The sequence below is a fragment of the Saimiri boliviensis genome, chromosome 14 (genome assembly GCF_048565385.1).
Source record: "Saimiri boliviensis isolate mSaiBol1 chromosome 14, mSaiBol1.pri, whole genome shotgun sequence".
NCBI classification, from domain to species: Eukaryota; Metazoa; Chordata; class Mammalia; order Primates; family Cebidae; genus Saimiri; species Saimiri boliviensis.
In genome coordinates this window covers 63,055,554-63,079,307 of record NC_133462.1, presented here as the reverse complement: position 1 = coordinate 63,079,307, position 23,754 = coordinate 63,055,554, and the positions used below count along the sequence as shown (strand labels likewise).

The 23,754-nt window shown below is 38.0% G+C and overlaps 1 protein-coding gene and 1 pseudogene across 2 annotated transcripts in view; both read left to right on the top strand.

Moving 5' to 3' along the window:
• Window positions 1–23,754, top strand: part of KCNH1 (potassium voltage-gated channel subfamily H member 1) — a 440,752-nt gene that overhangs the window by 237,596 nt on the left and 179,402 nt on the right. The window lies entirely within an intron of this gene.
• LOC141581070 (importin-7 pseudogene) overlaps window positions 1–23,754 on the top strand; it is a 36,112-nt pseudogene extending 12,358 nt beyond the window's left edge.

Genomic DNA, 23,754 nt, shown 5'->3' with positions numbered 1-23,754 from the left:
TCCTTCTTAGGTTTGTGCTTTCTTCCTCTTCTTGGCTGCTCACAAGTGCACCAAAAGCATCTGACTCATAGCAAAGGAACCACAAAGTTCCTTTCTTAACAGTTCTATACTTTACGGTAATAATATAAAGTATTACTATGCTTTAAAGTTCTAATCTTAAAAGTTCTTACTTTAAAGTAAAGCGGGTGGAGGTGGCTTCGTCATGTGAGCCTGTTCTGGCATCTGCAAGCCTCCATCTATCAGAGCACTGTTGATTTCGGAGGGCTATTTTCAACCCTGAAATCTGGGGAATGAGTTTAGATGTTCTACAATGGTGGTAGGGTAAGGTGATTTCATAGAGATGACTTTCTCTGAAGCTATCCTGATTGTCCTCCTTCGATAGGAATTGAACTTTTTTCCCCCACACTCAGATGAGGATGACCCTTGCTTAATCTCCATTTGAAGAATATGGCTTACCTGCTTGGCGTCTGTACCCATGACTACATGCATCTATGAAAACCACTTCCTTTGGGCACCTCTTTAAAAATTTTTTAAATTTTATAATATATTTTATTTTTTGAGCGGTCTTAGGTTCACAGCAAAATTGAATGGAAGGTACAGATTTCTCATGTATCTCTTACCCTCACTCATGCACAGCCTCCACCATTATCAAAATCCCCCCCCCCACACCCCCGCCCCGAGTGATACATTTGTTACAATTGATGAAACTACATGGACACATTATTGTCACTCAAAGTCCATAGTTTACATTAGAGTTCAATCTTGGTGTTGTACCTTCTGTGGGTTTGGTCAAATGTATAATGACATGTATTCACTATCATAGGATCATACAGAATAGTTTACTATCCTAAAAATCTGTGCTCTGTCTATTCATCTCTCTCAACCCTCTAACTCCAGGCAACATTTGATCTTTTTTTCTGTCTCCATAGCTTAAGCTTTTCTAGAATGTCATATGGTTAGAGTCATACAGTAAGTAGCCTTTTCATATTGGCTTCTTTCACATAGCAATATACATTTAAGTTTCCTCCATGTCTTTTCATGGCTTAATAACTCATTTCTTTTTATCACTGAATAATATTCCATTATCTAGATGTACCACAGTTTATTCATTCATCCATTGAAGGACATCCTGGTTGCTTCCAAGTTTTGGCAATTATGGATAAAACTACCATAAATATCAACATGCAGGTTTTTGTGTGGGTATAAATTTTCAATTCATTTGAGTAAGGAGCATGATACGAATCATACCAAGGAGTATGATTGCTGGATTGTATAGTAAGACTATGTTTAATTTTGTAAGAAATCATGAAACTGTCTTCTACAGTGGCTATATCATTTTGCATTCTCACCAACAATGAATGAGAATTCCTATAGTTGCAGAATCTTACCACATTTGATGTAGTTAGTATTCTGGATTTTGGTCATTTGAATAGGTGTGCAAAGATGTCTTATTGTTTTGGCTGTGCATGGTGGCTCATGCCTGTAATCCCAGCACTTTGGGAGGCCAAGATGGGTGGATCACTTGAGCTCAGGAGTTTGAGACTAGCCTGGGCAATATAGTGAAAGCCCATCTTGACAAAATATGCCAAAATTAGCCAGGTGTGGTGGCTCATGCCTGTAATCACAGCCACTTGGGAAGTTGAGGCATGAGAATTGCTTCAACTCAGGAGGCAGAGGTTGTAGTGAGCTGAGATCATGCCACTGCACTCCAGCCTGGGTGACAGAGTGAGACTCTGTTTAAAAACAAAACAAAACAAAACAAAAAACTTACTGTTTTAATTTGCATTTCCCTGATGATACATGATATGGGACATCTTTTTATGTGTTTACTTACCATCTGTTTGTCTTCCTTCATAAGGTACCTATTAAGCATTCTGGCACATTTTAAAATCAGATTTTATTCTTATTTTTGAGTTTTAGAGTTCTTTATTTATTGTGGAAAGCAATATTTCATCTGATTTGTCTTTTAGAAATATTTTTTCCCATTTTGTGGCTTGCCTTCTTATTCTCTTGACAGTGTCTTTCACAGAGCAGAAAATTTTAATTTTAGTGAAGTTCGACATGTCTGTTATTTCTTTTCTTGTGCCTTTGGTGCTGCAACTAAACAATCATCACAAAACCCAAGATGATCTAGATTTTCTCTTAAGTTTTCTTCTAAAAGTTGTATGGCTGTGTTTTATGTTTAAGTCTTTAATCTATTTTAAGTTAGTTTTTTTCAGAGTTGTATGGTCTGTGTCTAGATTGATGTTTTTGCATGTGAATATCCAGTTGTCCGAGCACTATTTGTTGAAAAGACTTTATTTTCTCCATTGTTGCTTTTACTCGTTTATCAAAGATAATTCACTATATTTGTGTCTATTTCTGGGCTCTCTATTCTGTTGCATGAATTTATTTGTTGATTGTTTTACCAATATTGTGCTGTTGATTACTATAGCTTTTAATAGAAAGTCTTGAAGTCTAATTTTGTTCTTCTCCTTCAATGTTGTATTGGTTATTCTGGGTCCTTGGCCTCTCCATATCAACTTTAGAAGCAGTTTGTTGATGTCCACAAAATAACTTGCTGGAATTTTTATTGAGATTGTATTAAGTCTACAGACCAATTTGGGAAGAACTGACATCTTGACAATATTGAGTCTTCCTATCCGTGAACAGACTGCCTCTCTATTTATTTCGTTCTTTGATTTCTTTCATAAGAATTTTGTAGTTTTCTTCACATAGATCTTATACGTATTTTTTTAGAGTTATAATTATTTTATTTTTAGTGTTGCTAATGTAAATGATACTGTTTCTGATTTCAAATTCCACTTGTTTATTGCTGACATATGGGCGCAGTGGCTCAAGCCTGTAATCCCAGCACTTTGGGAGGCCGAGGCAGGTGGATCACAAGGTCAAGAGATCGAGACCATCCTGGTCAACATGGTGAAACCCCATCTCTACTAAAAATACAAAAAATTAGCTGGGCATGGTGGTGCATGCCTGTAATCCGAGCTACTTAGGAGGCTGAGGCAGGAGAATTGCCTGAACCCAGGAGACGGAGGTTGCCGTGAGACGAGAACCCACCATTGCACTCTAGCCTGGGTAGCAAGAGTGAAACTCTGTCTCAAAAAAAAAAAAAGTGTATTAACCTTATATCTTACAACTTTACTATAATAATCTATTAATTCCAAAAGATTTTTTTGGCAGTTCTTTCAGATTTTCTGCACATAGAATTATGTAATCTGCAAAAAAATTTCTTTCTTCTCAATCTTTGTACCTTGTGTTTCTTTATCTTATTGCATTAGCTAGGAATTTCAGCATATTGAAAAACAGTAGTAAGAAGAGGCATACTTGTATTTTTCCTAATGTTAGTGGAAAATCTTTGAGTTTCTCACTGTTAAATATGTTGTCAGTTGTAGGTTTTTTGTTGATATTCTTTATCAAGTTGAGGAAGTTCCCCTGTATTCCTAGTTTACTGTGAGTTTTTATTAGAAATAAGTATTGGATTTTGTCATATGCTTTTCCTGCATCTATTAATATAATCATGTGATTTTTTATTTTTAGCTTGTTGATGCAATGGATTGCATTAATTAATTTATGAATGTTGAACTAGCCTTGGATATCTGGAATTCCACTTGTTTTTGCTGTATAATATTTTTATTCATCGTTGGACTGAATTTGCTAAGATTATGTTGGCATTTTTGCGTCTCTGTCCATGAGAGACTTAGGAGTGTATTTTTCTTTAATGTCTTTGTTTTGTTCTGGCATTAGTGTAATGCTGGCCTCCTAGAATGAATTTCGAACTATTCTATCTTTTGAAAGTGATTATAGATAGTTGCTGTATTTTATTTCTTAAAGGTTAGTTCACCAGTGAACATACAGTATCTGGGTCTGGTGCTTTCTGTTTTAGAAAGTTATTAATTATTGATCCAATTTTTAAATAGAGACCACTCCAGATTGTTTATTTCTTCTTGGATGAATTTTGACATATTGTGTTTTTCAAGAAATTGGTCATTTTCATCTAGGCTATCAAATTTATGAGGATAGAGTTGTTTAATGTATTTCTTTATTACCCTTTTAATGTTCATGAGGTCTGTAGTGATGTACCCACCTTAATTTCTGATATTAATAATTTATGTCCTCTCTCCCTTTTTTAAAATTAGCCTGGCTAGAGGCTTATGTATTTTATTGATATTTTCAAAGAACCAGCTTTTGGGTTTTTTAATTTTTTTAAATTTATTTTTAAATTTTATTGATTTCTGCTGTAATTTTTATAATTTCTTTTTTCTTTGCATTTAATTTGGTCTTCTTTTTCTACTTTCCTAAGGTGTGGAAGCTTAGGTGATTGATTTTAGATCTCTCTTCTTTTCTAATATAGGTACTCAATGCTGTAAAATTTTCTCTATACACTGTATTTGCTGCATCCCACAAATTTTGTTATGTGTTTTTTGTTTTTATTTTGTTCGAAGTATTTTGAAATTCTCTGGAGATTCCTTCCTTGACTCATGTGTTACTTAGAATTATGTTTATTCTCCAAGTTTTTCAAGATTTTCCAGCTATGTTTCTGTTGATTGCAAGTTTAATTCTCTTGTGTGATCTGAGAGCAAACATGATATCATGTGTATTCTTTTAAACTTGTTAGGATGTTTTTTACGGCCCAGAGTGCGTTCCGTCTTGATGACTGTTCCTTGTGAACTTGAGAAGAATGTGTATTCTGCTGTTCTTGGCATGTCCGTTTTATCTAGTTGACTAATGACGCTGTGGAGTTCGATGGTGTCCTTACTGATTCCCTGCCTCCTGGGTCTATTTTTTAATAGAAGGGTATTGAAGTCTCTAATAATAATAGTAGATTCATCCTCCTTGTAGTCCTATCAGTTTTTGCCTCATGTGCTCAAAGCTCTGCTTTTAGGTGCATACTCATTAAGGTTTATTATGTCTTCCTGGAGAATTGATCCCTTTATTATATAATTTGGCACCTTTTAAAAACCAATATCTAAATGATTTTTTTTTTTAAGCTGGAGAGTTACAAGTTCAAATATAGCCAACATACATAAATAATTGAGTGTAATATTGAATTCACATACCAGACTTATAATTCAGGAAGAGAATTAGATGACTTTATTATTTATACATTTAATTAATTTCTTGCATCTATGTTTGACTTACACTGTTAATGACAGAAGGAAAGAGATGATTCATTTATTCATTATCACCTGTGTGTCAAGAGGTTTTATGCTGGAAATACAATGATAAGACAGGCAGGATCCCTGCCATCTGGAGCTAATGGCCTAATGTAGAAAACAAACAATTAAATAATATTTATTCCCAGTGTTAGGGGAGCTCTGAGTATACAGGCTATAGATATCTTTATATTTTCTTCAGAGGTTGTGCAGTGATATGTACATAGGACAGTTATTTGTAAAATGATTGAATAAATTGTATGGATTAGTGCAGTGAAAATGGGAGCAGATTTTGGGAGGAGCTTTTGGATAGTGATGGGGGTCCCATCGTTGTCAGCAATGTTGCTCATGAAGCTGATGGGTCCTGATGCAGGTGTGGAAAATGGAGCATCATATGTCTTCAGTGTGAAGGAAATGCATTTTTTGCCATACCTGCTTTGGTTATCTGCCCAGTTCCTGAGATTGCAGCATCATCCATCTTCCCTCAGGGCAGCTGAGACTCAGCTACTTTCCTTGCTGTTTTGCCCACCTATGAGACTTTCTGTGAGACTGCAGTCAGTGCCCTGCTTCGGACTCCAGCCGCTCAGTCTTCCACGTTCCACCTAGGTCCCTGTTCTGTTCCTCTCTCTTCTTGCTCATGTGAGTGACCATCAAGTACAGCTCTAATTAGTAAATTTTTAGAAAACAGTTTTCCACCTCCAAAAACAAATGGCATTTTTTGCAAACAAATCATTTGTGCTGATTGGTGAACTATGGGATTCAGGCTTTGTGGTGATGAATTTTTTTTTTTTTTTAATTCAGAGGATTAAAGTCATCCTAAATTGACTTAGATCTCCCTCAAGAAAGAGAGAAATACCTGTGAGCTCATTATCTCTGAGGCTGAGAGGTAAGGTTAAATGCTTGGGTAGGCAGGGTAGAGAAGGCAATCTGGTGCACTTGATCCATTTTGAGTTGATTTTTACTGTAATCCTCTAGAGGCAGAACAAATTATGCCTGCATTTGGCCATGGACTTAGAGAGGTATAATGGCACTTAGTGATGCTAAGGGTGCTACGGGTTTCCATGAGAAAACTAGATATCCTTCACTGCTTCATACAGAGCTGAGCACTTTGTGCTACTCATTGCTTTACAGCTCCTTGAAATAATGGGGGTTGCACTGGTTTCCTCTTCAGCTTGTTTATGTTAAATGCTGTCCCATTTTCAATGCCTCTCAAGAGAAGCTCATATAAGCACAGAACCCACAGAGATAGGAGAACCTCAGGGGACCGCTATAGATGTGAGGAGAAGAGCATTTAAAAGATTTCGATATTTCCCATAGACCTAGTTAGCCTTGGCTGTAGTATAATTTCAGGGAATATGTCATAACCTGCCCCATTATGGCAGAGTGAGGAATTGAATCCTAGGGAAATGGGAAGAAGAACTTTTCCTACTGTTAAACAACCAGATTCCCAAGAGAGGCTGTCAGCCGAAATGGAGAAGGCAGAGAGACAAGTAGATTTAGGATGGGAGGAAGGTGGATGAAGGATTCAGGTTTGGAATTGTAAAGTTTGAGATGCCAAACAGAGATGTTTCCAGGGTTCTTTAATCTGATCTACCAATCTTTGTATATAACTGTACCCACGTCTACTACTTTAATTAATATAGACATTTAATATATTTTAACTAGTGGGTTAGTTCTCTTCTTTGTTGTTCTTTTAAAAGTTGTCTTAATTGGCCTGGCAGGGTGGCTCACGCCTGTAATCCCAGCACTTTGATAGGCTGAGGCAGGCAGATCACAGGTCAAGAAATCAAGACCATCCTGGCCAACATGGTGCAACTCTGTCTCTACTAAAATACAAAAATTAGCCAGGCATGGTGACATGCACCTGCAATCCCAGCTACTCGGGAGGCTGAGGCAGGAGAATTGCTTGAACCCAGGAGGTGGAGGTTGCAGTGAGCCGAGAACATGCCACTGTACGCCCACCTGGTGCCTGGTGACAGAGCTAGACTCTGTCTCCTAAATAAATAAATAAATAAATAGTCTTAATTATTCATATACTATTGTTCTTATGCTGAAATTTTCAAGTAAGTCTAAGTGCTCTGAAAACTCTTGGGCGTTTGCTTGCAACCTTCCCAACATTTGAATACAATTTGGGAAGAATTAACGTTTTAATAATATTGGTGTTTTTTTTTTTTTCTTTTGAGATGGAGTTTTGCACTTGTTGCCCAGGCTGGAGTGCAATAGTGTGCTCTCTGTACCGCAACCTCTGCCTCCCGGGTTCAAGTGATTCTCCTGCCTCAGCCTCCCAAATAGCTGGGATTACACCCATGCACCACGACGCTCGACTAATTTTGTGTTTTTAGTAGAGACAAGGTTTCTCGATGTTGGTCAGGCTGGTCTTAAACTCCTGACCTCAGGTGATCCACCTGCCTTGGCCTCCCGAAGTGCTGGGATTACAGGCATGAGCCACCCACCATGCCCTGCCAATATTGGATTAGAGAAATCTTATTAATTTATTTCTCCATTTATTCTAGAATTTAAAAATATTTCCTGTGATGTAGGCTTGATAATTTTCTCCATAAATACTATGCATATTTTTGTTTATTCCTAGATGTTTTACATTGTGGCTATCGTGATCTGTTTTTTCTTATTAAATGTTCTGATTATTGCTTCTCAAAGTAATGCTTTTCTTTTCTTTCTTTCTCTTGCTTTCTTGCTTTCTAGCAGAGTCTCACTCTGTAGCCCAAGCTGGAGTGCAGTGGCATGATCTTGGCTCACTGCAATCTCCACCTTCCGGGTTCAAGCAATCCTCCTGCCCCAGCCTCCCGAATAGCTGGAATTATAGGTGCCCACCACCATGCCCAGCATTTTTTTTTTTGTATTTTTAGTAGAGATGGGGTTTCACCATGGTGGTCAGGCTGATCTTGAACTCCTGACCTCAGGTGATCTGCCCACCTTAGCCTCCCAGAGTGCTGGGATTACAGGCGTGAGCCACTGCACCCAGCCAAAATATTGCTACTGATTTTTGTGTGTAGATTTTATAACCAACAAGTTTCCTAAACCCTCCTAATGGTTCTAATAATTTTTATTTATGATTCACTTGCATTTCCTATATGGACAAATATATAATCTACACTTAGAATTTTCACTCATTTGCTAATCATGATGACTCTTTGTTTTTACTGTATTTTTTGGACCTTCAGTGGAATATTCAACAGTAGTAGTCATACAGGATTTCTTGTTTGTTCCTGACTTTAATGGGAAAGTTTTGAAATTTTACCATTGAGGATAATGTTGACTCTAGGTTTCTGATAGCTATTCTCTCTGGATTAAAGCAGTGCCTTTCTAATCTTGGTTTATTAAGAATAATTCATGAAAGTTTCATCAAATGCTGCTTCTGTATTTCTTGAGAAGAATTATATGTTTCATTTTAATTCTTAATATGGTGAATGACATTGATAGCTGTCCATTTCTCTTCTTTTCTTTCTCCTTCCTTTCTTCCATTTCCTCCTCCCTTTCTTCCCTTCAAATATAGGGAACTGAATTAATCATACTCCTGAGTGTATGGAACACTGTCAACCTTGGTGTTTTCTTTGTTTGTTCTTACCTCCTTAACTCACCATTCTGCCTTCAATTTGTATATTTAGAGATATATGTATCCCTGAGAAATATGTAGTGGGATATAGGTATATGTAGGGGTATATGAGCTTAATTTACTTAAAAGGTATTGTGCTATGAATATATAACTTTTTTGTTCAACACTATGATCTTTGGCATTATAGCTATGCAGATATGTATATGTATGCTGCTATATGTATGTGAATATGTGTATACTGCTGAAAGAATACAAAAATCCATTGTATTGTGTCTGACATGGTTCTGCACAATATTCAGCACTATCCAAAATGACTACATTTTACTTACCTAATTCCCTAGTGGTGGACTTAGGTTTCCTCTCTTGCCTTGTACCAAGTGCTGTGGTGAATGTCCCTGCTCATGTTTCCATAGGACCTTTGAGAGAGTTATTCCAGATTATATACAGAAGAAAGTGTGGCATATTTGCCAGATTTTCTAATAATGGCCACTTCTTATATTTCTAGGATAAATCCTGCTTAGTCATAGTATTAGGATGCTTTCAGCTATAAATAATAGAAATATCTGACTTCAGTAGTCTTAAATAGCAGGAAAATTTATTCTCTTATATTATGAGATGCCCTAATGTACAGCTTCTTCAACACTGTTTAATTCAGTGACTCAAAGACAGCATCAGGTTTCTTCTGTCTTTCCTGTCCTTCATCCCCACATGAGCATTGCCCTTTGCCAGACTTACAGCTATGTGTGACTGCTCTAGTGCCCAGCAGATGTAGAAGACTTTTTTTTTCTTTGACTCCTTTTAAAAGTGAGAAACTTTTCCAAGAAGCTTCTATTCTCCAACCTCAGTAGACTTTCTTTTGTGCTTCACTGGCCACAATTATGTAACATTCTCAGGGCTAAACGAATCCCCAACCTGGTACTAAAACTACTGAAACTGAGTTAGACCAGTGACTCAAACTGGGATGCATATTAGAATCACCTGGAAACTTTAAGAAATGATTTAGAGCTTCTCAATTCCAATTAACTCAATTATATTTACAATATTTTATCTAATTTTTAAAAAACTATCTCATTGCCTATTGTAATTATTGGTCTATTTGACTTTTTGAAATTCTTTGTCTTTTTTTTTTTATAAATCTCCTTATGTTTATTTACTACCAACTGTATCTGGAGTAATTTCACTTCATTCACATATTATTTTTGTATTTTCCTTTCTTTCTATGTCTTTAAATCAAAGGCATAAGAGGAACCCCAGTGGTGGGCCCAGTGGCTCATGGCTGTAATCCCAGCACTTTTGGAGGCTGAGTCAGGAGGATGGCTGAGGTCAGGAGTTTGAGACCAGCCTGGCCAACATAGTGAGACCCTCCCCAACTCTACAAAAAAATGAAAAAATAAACTGGCACAGTGGCATGCACCTGTAATCCCAACTACGTGGTAGGCTGAGTAGGGAGAATCACTTGAGCCCAAAAGTTGAAGTCTGCGGGGAGCTATAATTGCCTTATTGAACACTAGCCTGGACAACAGAGTGAGATGTTGTCTCTCCAAAAAATAGATACATAAAAATTAAATGTTTTTTTTAAAAAGAGAGAAACTCCAACTATTCAAACACATTTCAAATCGTTGTTCATGATACATCTTCTAATATCTCATTTTTTGTAGCTATATGGTCAAGTTGAAAGTCAAGAAGCAGGGGATTTTTTTACATACAAGGCCACTGCAAGGAAATGGATAATATTGTTTAGGGAAAGCAAGAAGTAATACCAGTAATTTCATCTACCACCAGTAGAAAATGAAAAATGACAGTTCAATGGTCATGGTAGCTAAAAATGAGAAAACGGGTAATTCTGTCAAAAGCTACAGAAAGCCCAGTTAGGACTTGAAAGGACTAGTAGGACTTTGAAAATAATATTTAATATGGCTTAGAGGTGATTTGGAACTTTTACAGAAAATTAAAGTGTTGAGGATACAAGCTTGATTAAAGGGAATTAAGAATAAATTGGGTTGAAGAGTCATAGAAATGAAAATCCATGTGATATGGTTTGGATCTGTGTCACCACACAAATCCTATGTTTTATTATAATCCCCACTGTGGATGGTGGGGCCTGATAGGGGGTGATTGGACCATGGGGGCAGAGTTCTTACGTATGGTGTAGCACCATCTGCTCAGTGCTGTCCTCATGATAGTAAGTGAATTTTCATGAAATCTGGTCATTTATAAGGATGTAGCACCTCCTCACTCACTCTCTTTCTCCTACTCTGCCATGTAAGATATTTTGCTCCCCCTTCACCTTCTGTCATGATTGTAAGATTCCTAAGGCCTCGCTAGAAACTGAGCAGATGTCGGCATCATGCTTCCTGTACAGTCTGCAGAACCACGAGCTAATTAAGCTTATTTTCTTATAAATTACCCAGTCTCAGGTATTTCTTCATAGCAATTAAAGTATGGACTAATATACTGTGTTTATGAAGAGCTGGAAAAGGGAAGAAAAGAGCACACTCTCTTGTAAAATAGGAGAAAACTCAGAATGTTTAAAAGCAGAAGTGAAGGGAGATGGAAGCTTCTTTACTAGTAGTTAGGGAATAATTATAACCTCAGGTCAGTCAGAGGGATGGTATGCAGAATGTATGGAAAGACTAGTTTTAATCATCATCATTGTCATCATAGCTAACATTTATCAAGCATTTACCATGGTACAGGCACTATATAAAGTACTTAACATGGATCATCTTGCTTAATCTTTAAAAATTACATGAGATATGCAGAATATATTTTCCCTAACCTACAAGTATGGAAACAAACTCAAAGAGAGTAAGTAAATTGTCTGGACCTGTCCCGTTATTAAGTGGCAGAGCTGGTGTCAGAATCTAATGGCAGCATTGTTCCTTTTAAAGAAGGATGGGTTGAAGTAAAGACGATGTACCCTTCAGCCGAATGATCTCATTCCTATGAATTGTACTGGTGCTGAATAGAGAGAGAAAAAGGCAACTACAGTGGGAAGAATATATAAGTATCATTGAGAACCGAGGAGATATTAGAAAGAGTCACTCTGTAATGAACCAGTTCTCATCTCCCTCTGTCAGGAATCTTCAACTTGACTACAGATACTAAGAAACCAAGAGGAACTAAGGTTTCAGACTTAACGTGTCTACTAGGGAAGCATGACTAGTAAGATGCTGGGACCAGGATAAGAACATTAATGAATAACTACCTGATTAACAGAGGCTAAATCTGTTAGCAGAGATGTGAGTATATTTAAAATAGATGAGTGAGGTCACCTGGGTGACACTTCTCACAGAAGGGTAAAAAAGAGTCAGAGAATATCACCTAGGAGAGTATCCTGTGCTTTTTTCATTTCAATTCTTGTGCTGGAAAACCCAAAGTGTTCTGTGTTCAGATATATTCACTAGACCTAAATCAAGCCTTGGATACTGCACATCAAAGAGAGAGTATTGGAGTGGAGGCATAGGGGTGAGGATGGAAAGAGGGACAACATTAGATTTTTTTCACTGTATTAACATAGATAGTATCAATGACTTCTACTTCCAGACATGAGAGAGTGACTGAAGTTGGACTTACTCTCTTAATGTAAACAACTAGAAAACCAGTCAAAAGTCTATGAAAAAACTCCTTTTGGTGATTAGAAAGTACAGTTCTGTGACTCCTCAGAGAAAGGGAAACAAATGAAATAAGCCCTATGATAATACCAGCTTTCTGCCAGGAGATACTTTCTGGACCATAATACAGACTCAAGAAGAGCATGATATCACTGAGTTGAGAAGACAAAAGTTTGAATTTGAAGCAGCTGAGTGGCTGGAATGTGTTCAGTAGAGAAAACGCTCATCTTTGTAGAGTGCCTCTTGCAACTGTGGCTGACTGTGATATGTAGGCCGAAACTGCATAAGCCAGGCAAAGAATTACCAGGTATCTGTAAGCTGAATATTTCTAGAGGCAATACAGGGCTGGTAGAACTTTGAGTTATTACCAGCAAGGGTTTAGAGTCCTTGCTTAATATTGAAGGCATTCCAGAATAAGTCACAGCTTAGTTATAGGGCTAAATAAGCCCTAGAGTAAAGTCTATTTAAAAGTTTTAATAAAGCCTAAAAAAGGATCACGTTAATATGTAAATAAGTTAACTGCCAGTCAGAATACAGTTTAACATCCATTAAAGAGGACATTCAACAATATGAAGGCACAATATCTGGCATCCAATCCAAAATTACCAGGCATACCTAAAAGCAAAAACAAACAAACAAACAAACAATTAACCATGACCTATAACTAGGAGAAAAATCAGTTAACAGAAGTACACCTAAAATGACAGAGAAAATAGAATTAACCAATAAGGTCTTTAAAACAACTGTTGTTAATATGCATGTGATTGGAGTCCTAGAAAGGAAGAAGGGCAGAAAAAATATCAAAGAAGTGGCAGCTAAAAACTTTTTATATTTTATGAAAATTATAAACTCACAGATCCAAGCAGCTCAACAACTCCAAGAAGTATAAACACAAAATAAAATCACACTGAAGGAGTTAATGATTAAATTACTGAACAAAATTGATAGAGAAAATTTTAAGAGCTGACAAAAAACATACAGATAGGAATAAAGATAACAGTACTCACATATGTTTTGTCAGAAACTTTTTAAACCAGAAGAAAATGAAATCACATCTTTAAAGATCTGTAACAAAAACAGCAAACTGTCAACCTAGAATTCTATGTCAAATAAAAATACCATTCAAAAAATAAATATGAAATAAAAACAAGTCAAACAAAAGCTGACAGAATTATTCACCAGCAGACCTAAAATGCCAGTTCTTCACATGAAAGGCAAATACTATCAATGAAACTTAGATCTATATAAATGAAGGAAGAGCATCATGCATGGATACATGCAAAGAATAAACAGCAAATTCCAAAAGGTTATATACTTTATGATTCCATTTATTCAACATTCATGAAATGACAAAATTGTAGAAATGGAAAACAGATTAATGATTGGTAGGAGTTAATAAGAAGAGGACAAAAGGAAAGTTGGAAGGAAGTAGGTATGACTATAAAAGGGAAATGAGGAATCTGGTAGTGATGAAATGGTTGTTAAGAAGATATTTAGTGGGGAAATAGTCTTTCAATAAATGGTTCTACAAAATACTCATATACAAAAAAATGAACTTCAACCTTTGCTTTAAACTAGACTCAAAAATTAAAATAGATAGTATACTGAAACATAAATATTAAAACTATAAAACGAAGTTTTTTTTTAACATTGGTGTAGGCAAAGATTTCTTAGGTCATAAAATATTTGGAATATAAAAGAAAAACTAATACACTGGGCTTTGTCAAAGACATTGTTAAGAAAGACACCATTAAGAAAATGAAATTTGTAGCCACAGACTAGTCTGATAAAGGTTTGAATCCAGATTATATTAAAAAAGACTTATACAACTCAATTAAAAATAAATTTTTTAAATAGGCAAAAGATTTTGACAGACACATCACTACACACACACACACACACACACACACACACACACACACACAGAGAGAGAGAGAGAGAGAGAGAGAGAGAGAGAGAGAGAGAGAGAGAAAGGAGAGATGGCCAAAGGCACATGAAAAGATGCTCCATTGAATTAGTCATTAAGGAAAGGCAATTGAAAACTGCAATGAGATACCCACTATGATGAATAAAATAAAAAAGACATATATATTGTTTGTAGGTATGTAGAATAGTATTAACATTTTGGAAATCTGTTTGGCAGTTTCTTATAAAGTTAAGCATACACTTATCATAAGACCTGGTATTTCCACTTCTATTCATTTGCCAAAGAGCTATGAAAACATACGTCCACACAAAAAAACTTGTATATCAGTATTCATAGTAACTAAAATGAAGGAAAAAAATCAAATGTCCTTAAGCAGATGAATGCAAAACAAGTTTTAGTCTATTTATATAGGGGAATACTCTCAGCAATAAAAAAGCAGAGTATTAGAGATACCCATGACACATGGTTGAGTCTCAAATATATTATCCTCAGTTAAAAAAAAATCCAGATCCCAAATAGTACATGCTGCAGGATTTAATTCATCTGGATTACTGCTATGGGAATTCTGAATACAATTGACACGCTTCTTAGTGTAGTTGAAGATCATAAAGAGGTAACCCAACAGCTTGAGGGAATCTGCTTACAGGTCATTGGTACTGTTTTACAACAGCATGTCTTAGAATTCTATGAGATCTTCTCTTTAGCACATAGCTTGATATGTCAACAAGTGTCTCCACGGATGTGGCAGATACTACCCCTTATATTTGAAGTCTTCGAGCAGGATAGCTTTGATTACTTTACAAATATGAGTCCCCTCCTTCATAATTATGTAACAGTTGATACACTTCCGTCTGATACCAAGTATCTTGAAATGATATACAGTATGTGCAAAAAAGATTCTTACAGGAGTTGCAGGAGAAGATGCAGAGTGTCATGCAGTGAAATTGTTGGAGGTCATTCTGTAGCTCAAAGGGTGTGGCATTGACCAGTGCATTCCCTTGTTTGTGGAAGCAGCCTTAGAAAGACTGACAAGAGAGGTTAAGACAAGTGAACTTTGACTATGTGTGTGCAAGTTGGAATTGCAGCTTTGTATTATAATCTACACCTACTATTCAATGCCTTAGAAAATCTTTGCTTCACTAATAATGTTGAACCAGTTACAAATCATTTTATTACACAGTGTCTTAATGATGTTGACTGTTTCTTGGGGCTTCATGATAGAAGAAAGATGTGTGTTCTTGGATTCTGTGATTTTGTTGAGATGGAACAGACAACCCAAGGTTTAAACCAGGTTCCTGGACAGATTTTGCCAGCTTTTATCCTTTTATTTAATGGATTCAAAAGAGCATATGCCTACCATGCAGAACATGAGAATGACAGTGATGATGATGAAGCTGAAGATGATGATGAAACCAAGGAAGTGTGGGGAGTGATGAAGATGATATTGATGAAGATGGGCAAGAATATTTGGAGATTCTAGCTAAGCAGGAGGGTGAAGATGGAGATGATGAAGATTGGGAAGAAAATGCTGAGGAGACTGCTATGGAAGGCTATTCCACAATCATTGATGATGAAGATAACCCTGTTGATGAGTTTCAGATATTTAAAGCTATCTTTCAAACTATTCAAAATTGTAATCCTATGTGGTATCAGGCTCTGACTCATGTTCTTAATGAATTCAGAACAAAGAAAATAGTGACAGGACAAAGCAACTCTGGCCGGTCAAGGAAGAGCAGCCCATGGATCCAAAATGATTGAGAAGCACAGGGAATACGAATTCAGTGCTCCAGCTGTGCCAAGTTCTTTCAATTTTGGAGGCCCAGCACCAGGGATGAATTGAGTTACTTCTTTCTTTCCTGCTATGTGATTGTAGTGAAGAGCTTGTGTTCCTTCTAGTAGTGGTTCCAGAACTATGTTATCTATTCTAAGCTAATGATCAATAGATGAACAAAAAACCCATCAATCCCAGGAGATGGGACCTGATCATGCAACCTGGCAATGGAAAAGAAACCAGTGGGATTTTGGGAATGGGGGGATGGAGGTAACTTAGGGGGTGTATTTTCTTTATTTTTTGAAGAAAGTAAGATCTTAACTCTGAAGCTTCAAAGTGACACTGTGGAAACCTGAAACAAGGGGATGTCATGAAGGCAGCTTTTCTTTTTCTGAGAAAAAAAATAGGCATGGGCTACAGGACTATTTAAAATGTCTCATTTATGGTATAAAGCTCAAAGGTAGGTGTAAGTTTTACACCTATGAGTATTTGTCCAATTTCTGTCTCTTCCTTACCATTGGGTATTCTTTATATGTAAATAAGATAAGATAATCTGATAGTCTTATTCAATCTTCATCATTTTCATTCATTGTTCTATGTAGACTATTGGACATTTATTGTAGCACTACATAACCAATTATAAAAATCTGTAAATGAATTAGCACTTTCATATTGAAACAAGCCTGCTGGCCTATGTATAAAATAGCACAATGTTTGCTGTTTATAAAAAGATGTAGTAGGGTTGGGGGCAAGGGTAATTTCCAGTTATTAGTTTTAAAATGAACTAGCAATTTTGTACCTGGAGACTTTGTGGTTCACTCATCTCTGATGGTGACTTGAATTAGGTATGTAAAATGGGGTTAGTGGTATTTCATTGCTGCTAAAAATGACAACTCTTTCTGTGTCCTGTTTTTTGTAAAGCTGTCAGTGTACAAGTGGGTATCTGAATACCAGAACTTACTGTAAAAAAAATAAAGATGGTATCTACAGCATGAAAATCAGACATAAAGTTCTACTCTTAAAGAGTTGATCTAAGAGTATGGTTAAACATTTATATATGTAGTCTATTAAAAGAACTTAATTTGGCTATTATGTCTTGATTTGATTGCAGTTTTTTTCTAATTATAACAATTTTTTTTATCATTGGCCTGTTTTTAATCCTGTACCTAGAAAGAGAACAAAATGCACACTTAAAAAATTGATAGTTAACACTAACCCACTCCACCTTCCCCATCTCTTCTACCCCTCTTGTTGATTGTGGTATCTGATCTTAATTAGATAGGCTGACGTCACATGGTTCCCTCCAGAAATCATTATTGATACCACTGCAACAACAAGCCAGCAAAAATACAGTGTAGAGAGGTTGGCTTGCTTCCCTCTCTTCCTAACTGCATGTTGAAAAAGAAGCCTTTATTGATCTTAAATATCTGTCAGATGAGTCATACATTGTGTTATTTTTTATATACATGTATACACAAAATATTTCAAATTGAAAGCAACATCTTATTGGATTTAAAACTATTACAAGCTGTTGTCTAAAACAGATGAGAAAATTTGTAACTGTAAAAACAAAGGTACACATTGATATTTAAAATGCATAATTAAGAAAAAAAAAGATTGCACCACTGTACTTTGTCTCAGCCATGTGGACAAATCATCCATTTGGGTACGTTTTCACTCTAGAATTCTGACTTCTTTCTGTTCAAGCCTTTACAATGACCACCAGACAGTCCCCTTCATTCACATCCCCATGCTAAAACTTCTATTGTTGCCCAGGAAACAGAATGAGACCTGTCTCAAAAAGAAAAGAAAATTCAAAGGTCTAGCCTTACTCATCAACAAAATAGGCATCTATCCCCATGAGTCATGATGTGATTTTTAGAGTGCCTGTAAAGCCCCAGGCTCCCATATTTATTCTCTGCTTCTGTAGGATCAAGCTCCCAGATAGTTAAAATTCCTTTAACAAGGGTAAAGTCTTCATTTTAAAAGTACAAGATGTGTAGTTGCTGGTGTGAACAGTAACCTAGTAACCTGTATGGGCTCTAAGCCAGTGCTTCCCAGATTTTAATGTGCATACAGATCACCTGAGGGTTTTGTTAAGATGCAGATTCTAACACAGTAGGCCTGGGGTAGGCTCATGGCTTTGTATTTCTCACAAGCCTCCAGGAAGGCTCTAAGCTAGAATGTCTTAACTGAGAGTGCATCCACCTTATCCATGATGCTATTAAAAAGTTAAGATTCAGGACCTCCATTATAGGCCTATTAAATGAGCACCTCCAGAATAAACACCAGGCATGAGTATTTTTTTGTACACACACACACTCCATACCTCCTCTACTGGTGATTCCAATGTGCTTTTCTGGGTAAAAACCATTATCAAGGTTAGTTTATTTTGATGGAAGTTCTAGTGTGGGGCTAGGGGTGAGGGGGCACTGTCTGGTGGTCACTGTAAAGGCTTGAACAGAGAGGTTAGAATTCTAGGGTAAAAAATGTGCCCAAATGGGTGATTTGTGCACATGGCAGAGATAGAGCTGGAGAATGAGGAAGAAGAGGCTGGGCAAATGTCCTTGCTCCGTTTGCGTTTTTTAGCTCGAATGTTTCATCTTGTTCAACTTTCTGATCACTTCATCCTTCAGGTAAGCTGCCCTAGAAGTCAGTGGGAGAAATAGTTTTGGGGTGAGGGTTAGGGAGGAGCAGCAGAAATCTACACTTAATGCTCATTGGAAGAGCAAAGAGCAAGTGATGTTTAAGGTTTTTCCAGGGGGTGTTTCTGGTTCTCTTAATGTTATGTGAGTGAGGATTATTCCAGGCAGACTCTGATTTGGGAGTGCTATGTGAAACGTTCTTCCCAGCAAACTTCTCAAAAGGAAATATCCTTCCCAGCAAACTCTTATGGTATTGATACTTATATTATGAATGAGTTCAGTGAAAACTGTGGACTCTAGCTAAATAGGGAAAACAGTTTTTAGATGGCAGCTTCCCAAAGGGTTTGGAAGTCTTCTTTTATAACAAACTCAGTTGAGAACTTGAGATTTTCTAGGGAGGAACATTTGAAGGGGTCTTGGTGATGGAGGCAAAGTAACATGTATAGCAAGCGGCATAGATGACTCCAGAATGCCTGCATCACTGCCTGATGCAGGAGATCACCTGCCAGCCAGGTGGCATAGTAAGATTAAGAGTAAGCTAATTGCCTACTTTTTTAATGCTTGTGAAATTATTCTTTGCAAATAAATGAGCCACTCAGGTACAACTCAAGTACTTGCAGGTGGAATGAATCACTGCAGTGAGAAAGTACTAAGGGGAAAAGTGGGTTATATTAATAGCAGTGTCTAGCCCCCTTGACCATGTGTGACGCCATCACCAGTACTCCCAGCTGAGTCATGACACTCTGCTATAGAAAGACAGCATGTAAGTAGAGCGGGCAGGGGACCCCAAATAACATGAGTCTACTGTGACTAGGCATCGCTCTCCGTGGTGCTAGTGGAGCAGCTTTCTGCTCTCTGGCTTAGTCTATATTCCTGATACCTACCTGCTCTATGATTTATGTTTAGTTCCCAACCTAAAGAAGGAGAATATGGTCAAGGCCACATCCTAAAGATTGATAGACATCTGCAGCCTGGACTTCGCCCTTCTCTCCAGGTGGTTCCTGTAGCCATGGCCATAACACCCACACCTTTGATGGAGCTATTGGCCACCGAAGCAGGTGGAATATTATTTGGGAACAGGGGAAATCAACTTTGCTTAGAGGCTTACAGTCAGTGGTGAGGGATTTAATAAAGACTGGGTTCATGCTCTTGTCCTTTAAATTCTTTGTTTAAAAGACTGTGAGAGAGTGAGTGTCTTAACCCCCCTTCTGCAGTATTCCCCTCTCTGACTGTGGTTTCTTCTTCTGGCTGTCAGTGAGTTTGCCTGTAGCTGGTGATGTCTCTGGCCTGGGGTATGGACTTGTTCTGAAGTGGAGAAAACTTTAGCTGATGGTCTTGGAAGGAGACTTCCGGAACTTTCTCAAACTCATACATTATCCTCCTTCATCACTAAACATTTGTATGTAGGTGATATTGGGTTAAGATGAATAAAAAGAAATTGCAAAGGGTAGGCTAAGAGGGGAACCCCAGATATTTATCATTAGCTAAACATCTATTGTCTGAATTATTACTTCCCAGCCCAAGGTCTGTCATGATGCTCAAGCCAGGGCTAAGGGTCAGTTGTCTGGTTTTCTCTATCTGTACATATATGAGCTCTCCATCGTGCTAGCAGAGCATTTGCATTCTCTGGCTAAATCTATATTTTTGATACACTTACCTGCTCTGTTTTATGTTTAGTTCTTAGCCTATAGAAGGAGACTATGGTCAAGGCCACATTCCAAAATTGATAGACACCTAAAGTCAAGACTTCTCCCTGCTCTCCAGGTGGTCCCTGTAACATGGCCACGATGCCCACACCTTTCACAGGCCAGCCCCAGGTGGATGATGCACCTGGTTATCACTGGTTGAAAATGGTGGATAGCTACCACTTACAGCCTGGTGTCTAGACTTTCCAGATGTAATACCTGCCACATTTCTTAATATTCTGCTCTTGAAAAATGCTCCCAAAGCTGCCGTGGGTAAAGATTGGCTCTGTAGATCCAGCTTTTGGGAGGCTGGGAGGCTGTGCCCCTGCTTGTAGATTTTCCAGGTATTTTTCCTTTTCCATATTGTTATTTTTGGCCATACTGGAATTAGGCTTTGATCATTCATCCCTTTTCTTGGACTAGCTGAATTAATCTGAAGCAATTTGTTCTCTGACTCCCAGTTTCCTCATTTATACATTGAGGGGATACCCCTTCTATTTTTGTTGCTCTGTGAAATAAGGTATAAACTTTCTCATTATGATTTGATAATATATGAAATAGGGAGGAGGAATGCATTATTGTGTAAAACAAGGTTTGTGGATTTTAAATTAATGAGTAGATTCCAAATATAAAGGCTCCTTTCCTCTGAATTGATCATTTGCTGAATTTTTTTCTATTTAACATAGCATTATATTAGGGGAAGAATGTTTCTGGAATAACATGATTTTTGACTCTTTTTTATTTCATCTGTGTGATAAAACTTATCAAGATAATCAAACACATTATACCAGGAGATAAGACTTTGGTCTCATTTTCTAGCTTAGATAAATGCTTTTACTGCTAGGGGTATTAGAATGTCACCTGAGTTGGAGTCATCAGTCTCCTAGAATAAGAATTGAAAATGCTCAACAAAGAATTCACAAGAGTCAGAAGAGAACTGGACTGACTTTAACCAGGATGGTTTAGGTCTGTAGGCAGAATTTAGACAAAGGTATTGATCAGAAAGACAGGACTAATGATGGATCCATTTGGCAAGAAAGATCCAAACCAGGTCATGGCAAGACCTGATAAATCTTCAAGGATTGTGTTTCTCTGACCCTGAACTAGGGGCAGTTGTGGCTTTTGACGCTCTTCAAGGTAAATGATTCTCTAGTTAGTTGCTCCCAGTCAGGCTGGGCCTGGGCTGTGTGGAGTGTCCTTGTCCCTGGGAGGAATGCACTTGCTCACCAGGAGCCCTGGGTCCTCCTATAGGACAGAGTTCCCTGGGGCATTTGAGGTCCATTGGAAAGGTTTGCACTGTTGAGTCTTAGCAGGGTTGGCCTCTCATGACAAGCCCCAGCTCTGTTTATCATCTGCCTCAGTGGCCAAGCCTCTGGGAGCAGTCTTGGCTGCAAGGAAGGACTTTGCTGCATCTCAAACTTGGGCCACCTTCCGAATCTGGCTTTCTATTATTTTATGCCTACTATGCTCCATACCCTGGGATGGGGTGGCTTTAGCTATGATCTCTCTTTTTTGTTGTTGTTTGAGACAGAGTCTCGCCCTGTCACCCAGGCTAGAGTGCAATGGTGCGATCTCAGCTCACTGCAACCTCCACCTCCTGGGTTCAAGTTATTCTCCTGCCTCAGCCTCCCGAGTAGCTGGGATCACAGTTGCCCACCACCAAGCCTGGCTAATTTTTGTATCTTTAGTGGAGACAGGGTTTCACCATGTTGACCAGGCTGGTCTCAAACTCCTGACCTCATAATCCACCCGCCCCAGTCTCCCAAAGTGCTGGGATTACAGGCGTGAACCACTGTGCCTGGCCTAGTGCAGAGCTGGGATTGAATCCAGCTCTCTCTCACTCCAAATCCCTTGCACTTTTTTACTATAGCTGCGAAACATTATCTTGGAAAAGTGAACATTTTTGTCGTTTTCAGTATGGCTTTTCAGTGGCCTTACATTCATGCTTGATTTCCACTGGAAAAGCTAGCACATGATGGAAATGTTGGAAGCAGGGAAAGAATACAAGACAGGGGCCCCCAAAAAGAGGACATACCACCCAGATAAGATGTGATGTGAAACCTGTCTTTTGAGTATATACAGATGGCATAGTTGTGCCTAGAATTTCTACATTGCCTTTGGCTGTGTAGGTCTTTTTAATGGGGTATCTAAGAAATTCTAACATCTTTTCTTAATGAGTAAAGCCAGTGTTTGTTCCTGGAAGAAAGGGAACCATGAAATGATTTTAACCTGTAACCTACGGAATGTTTGTAGCTTTAGAAGCACGTATTGTTTCCCTTGAGCCAAGTATGTTTGCATAAATACCACTTAAATAGTGCGTCTTTGTCTTTGGTTATGCCAAAGACAAAGGGGATACCCCTATGGATACCCAAAGGGTTATGCCACCGTATGGGTGAGGTAGGGGCTCTAAGGGTGAAATTCTCCTTCCACAGGGATTTATTTTGTGGTTCACAAAGGACAAGGAGCTCTTTAAAATTTTTTTCCTCAGCAATTTGTGGACTAGAATCATTAAAATAGAAGAGTTCCTAGAAGTCATTTAGGTTATAAATTAAAATTTACTCCCCTGGTCAAAGGAAACCTTCATGTGCAGCCCATGTTGATTGAGGGCCTACTGTGTGCTAGGCAGGAGTTAGTTATGTGGCTTGGCTGCTCCCTCTTCAGCCTTCTCTCACACCACCTCCTCTTGCTTCCCAAGCTCCCAACTCCAGAGACTTGAGCTTTGCTGAGCTTTTGAACATGCAAAGCCCCTCCTTCCCTCTGGGCCTTTGCCTGTGCTGTTTCTTCAGCCTGGAATCCCCTTCTCCACTGTTTTCTCTGATGGCTTTTCCTCCTGTCTCACACATGCTCCCCTTACAGATGCTTTCTCTACCCCTAGAAGGGGGGAAAGCCTCATTCTCCATTTGGCTTTCTTTCTAAGCACATTTTTAAAATCCTTCCAAACACTTCTAATTTTTAATTATATATTTGTTTCCTGATTTACTCTCTTGCTTTTCCACTAGTCTTTAAACTGTGTGGAGGCAAAGCCCAAGTCTGATTTGTTTACCAGAATATCCTTCGCATTTAGCATGATTCCTGGCATGTAGTAGGCAGGGACTCAGGAAATACAGTCATGTGCCACATAACATTTTACTCAACAAACCGTGTAAAGGATGGTGGTCCCCAAATGTTATAATACCATATTTTTACTGTACCTTTTCTATGTTTAGGTGTTTGTAGGTACCTAAATACTTTTCTTTTTTATTGTACTTTAAGCTCTGGGGTAAATGTGCTCATTCTGCAGGACTGTTGCATAGGTACACATATGCCGTGGCGGTTTGCTGGCTCCGTCCCCCCATTGCCTGCAACAGGCATTTCTCCCGGTGTTATCCCTCCTCAATCCCCC